General features: G+C 50.6%; 1 protein-coding gene across 6 annotated transcripts in view; it reads left to right on the top strand.

The window, feature by feature from the left end:
• Spire1 (spire type actin nucleation factor 1) overlaps positions 1-3308 on the top strand; it is a 101614-nt gene that overhangs the window by 18191 nt on the left and 80115 nt on the right. For all 6 annotated transcript variants that reach the window (XM_023707492.1, XM_012512964.2, XM_023707490.1 and 3 more), the window contains one exon: positions 1045-1079. The gene's annotated coding sequence lies outside the window, so the exon portion shown is untranslated. Of the gene's footprint in view, positions 1-1044; positions 1080-3308 lie in introns of those variants that run through there.

Genomic DNA, 3308 nt, shown 5'->3' on the forward strand with positions numbered 1-3308 from the left:
TTTTTGGACAGGGTCTTATTATATAGTTCAGGCTGGCCTTGAACTCACTATGTAGCCCAGGCTGGCTTTGAACTTATGGCAACCCTCCTGCCTCAGCCTCCTAAGTGCTAGGAATACAGGTGTGAGCCACCACACCTGGTTTATTTTAATTCTCAGCATGCAGGGCTCCCCCTTTTCAGGCCTTGGCTTCAGCCAGTGTTGTGTGTGGGGATCCTTAGGTGATAAGAAATTGTAGATGTCAGCTTTTTTCTTTTTAAGAAGGGGTGGGCACACAGGCAGCATCCCCTGTGCTTGTCTTTGCTGACGTTGCTGCAGTCTCTGAGACGTACAAATCCACGAGGTGTTGCAGGAAAAGCTGCAGACCGACAGAACAGCGCACAGGCCTGTGTGCAGCGAGGGGCCAGGAGCCGCATGCCCTGTGCCCAGTGGGCGGCTTCGCCTGTCAGAGCTGCTATTTAGTAGATGAATCTCCTTTCAGATATGCCTTCACCCTGGTAGAGTGTTGTAGTTGCCCTGTGAAAGGAGTGGGCACAGTGTGCTGCTCAGAAGTGTCTTGGGGTGAAGGTGCCCAGGTGGGCTGCTGGGCGCTATTCGGTCCAGCTGTTATGTAGGAAGCCCTTCCTTGGGACAATTACTGAATTAATTGTATACCTTAATAGTGCTGAAACGTTTCTGATTTCATTGAAATGATCACTCTGCCTTTAAAATGGAAATAGATTTGGGGCAAAGCCTGAGTCTTCAAGGTTTCTTAAAATACATCTAAACTGCTATGTTAAGGTACTTAAAGCGAACACGGCTTTAGAAGTATTTTTCCTCTGCTTACTTGGTATGTATGTGCGTCTTAGCACAGCAAATCATAATCTTCCATGTTTTCTTTGTGGTTTTTCTCTGGACTCTAAGTGTAGCTTTCCTCAGACCTCCCTCTTCTGTTCAGATTTGTTTTCCATAGATCTATGGACCATGGCCAGAGTAACGCAGACGTACCTATTGGTGAGCAAAAGTGCTGCACGCTTGTGAAAGTAACTTTTTGTATTTTTCTTACAGGTAAATTGGGAAGCTCACGATGCTCCGAAGCAGAGGTAAGAGAACTGCTCTGTGCCTGTCCTTGGGCACTGTCTCCTGGTCCCGGAGAGGAGGGACCCCCAGTCCTGTTGTGTGGGGTGTGTGAGAGAGCCTGCCTGGTGGGAGGCGCTTCCTGCAGACTCATGGACAGGACTGGGCTGGTTAGACCCAGGGCCCAAGGAAGAATTAGTGAAGTTCGGTTTTCATCATCTTGTCCTGTGTGTCATCAGAGCGCGTCGGGCTGTGGAAGGCAGTGGTGAGGGAACAGTGTTCTGTGAGGCTCATGACCATGGGAGGAGGGTTGTGTGTGTACAAGGAATGGGTGCTTCTAGTAATTCAAGCAGCTCCATTCAGAGCTCGGCTGTGCAGTGCAGGCTCCTCTGCCATGTGCGTGGTGACATCACCTTGGGTTGGTGTTGGGGGCGCCACTCCTACGGAGCCCAAGTAAGGGTGTAAGGAGCAGTATTTGTAGTTTCATAATGCAGCTCCAGATTGGTGTTGATTTTAGTAAAATTTAACTGTTGTTTTGTAAAGTGCAGCCTTCCTGAGTAAAAAAGCAAAAATCATTTATCCTTTGTTGCAATTGTTTTGTTTTTCTGCTTTATATTCAACTTTAAATATAGAGGTATTTTTCTCAGGTTCTAAAAGTAGGAAGTGAGTACTTTCTATTGCTGGGGTTTTGTAGACTCTTGGACATGGTATGAAGGTGTGGACTTGAGTTCAGGTGGGAAGATAGGCCTTTCATCCTGTGATTTCTGGCCGTACAACTTTCTTAGCCAGGGTAACATAGCAACAGGTCTCTTTGGAGAGACCCTGTCTCAAAATAGAATTGATAAAGGTTTGGCGTAGTGCTTTCTGGGGGCAGCAGCCTCGGTCGAGATCATGGCCCTGGCAGTCATCTACCTCTAGTGCGTGTGTTTGAAAGGAAAAGTAGGGCTGTGCACCATGCTCATGACTGAAGCCCAGGGGTGCCGCTGAGTGCAGGGGGGCCTCCCGGGCCTGCGCTGTTTCTTGGTGTGTGGGAGACTTGGGGCTCTGGGCTCTTCCAAGGCCCGCTGGTGCCTGTGAGGTTAGGCAACTTTCACAGCTGGATGCTGTCCCCTTGGGCCATCCAGGGGTTCAGGGCTGGGGCCATGTGCTACAGTGACAGTCTGGTCACTCGGGATGGCTGCAGAGGTAGAAAAACAATGCTGTCCTCTCCCATGGACAGTGTGGTTTTTCTTCACACTGTTATTTAGTTATCATACTGTGGCTTCATCAGTAGGTGCCTCTGGAATCTCCACCCTGACTTCTCGCCCGCCCTACTGGTGCCCTACTCGGCAGCAGCCGGCCACCTGTAGCACCTGAGAGGGTAGGGGGTACAGGGCCTGAGGTCAGGGAGCAGGGTTGTGGGGACAGCATGCAGGACCTTGGGCTTGACCTCAGGGTGGAGGTTGGGTGGGTGGGCTTCCCGTTCCTGGGAGTGATACAAGCCCCCTGCAGCTCCCACGGCCTCAGGTTCAAGAGAACAGTGCCAGCAGGGGCTGTGGGAGGGCAGGACCTGCCCACAGGGTCTAGCTTGCATGTCGAGCACTTGACAGACCTGGTGAGAGGTGCCAGCATAGCACTGTTCTGGTGGGAGGGTCGGGGTTCCCTGGAGAGGAGGCCTGCCTCTGAAGCCCTCAGCCCCTCCCTCGTTCTGGGGCTGCAGGCAGTGTAGCTCAGTACGGAGGCCTTCATTTCAGTCTCTAGTTGAAAAAACAAAAAGCAATAACAAAAAGAAAATCACATTATGAATTATTTTCTAGTTTTACTTATGATTCTCTAATACTTTTCCTAGAACCATAAAGAACAAACTGAATTTGGGTTTCAACAGCAGAGAGACCAGGCACAGGCGTTCATTCAGCTTTATTGGGTCTTTTGCCTCAAGATGAGCTCATGCTTCCTAAAATCAAGTATTTCTTTTATTACAGGGGGCAGGTAACTGGGAATCAAACTTAGGACCTCAACAAGCACCTGCTTGCCAGGCAGGTGCTGCACACTGGGCTAAATCCCCAGCCCAAGTATTTCATCACTTCTTACCACTTGGATTTTTTAGTGCTGGGCAGACTCTACCTCAGAGACACTGCCCTGCCCTGTAGTGGTCAGTGTGTGATGTCGTGGTGTTGGCAGGCATGGTGGATATGCTGGGGGGCATGGCGGGTTGCTAGGGGGCTGCTGGGTGTGCTGGGGACCTGGTGGCTGGTGAGTGTGCTAGGGGGCGTGGT

Source organism: Octodon degus, unplaced genomic scaffold (genome assembly GCF_000260255.1).
Source record: "Octodon degus isolate 3935 unplaced genomic scaffold, OctDeg1.0 scaffold00295, whole genome shotgun sequence".
NCBI classification, from domain to species: Eukaryota; Metazoa; Chordata; class Mammalia; order Rodentia; family Octodontidae; genus Octodon; species Octodon degus.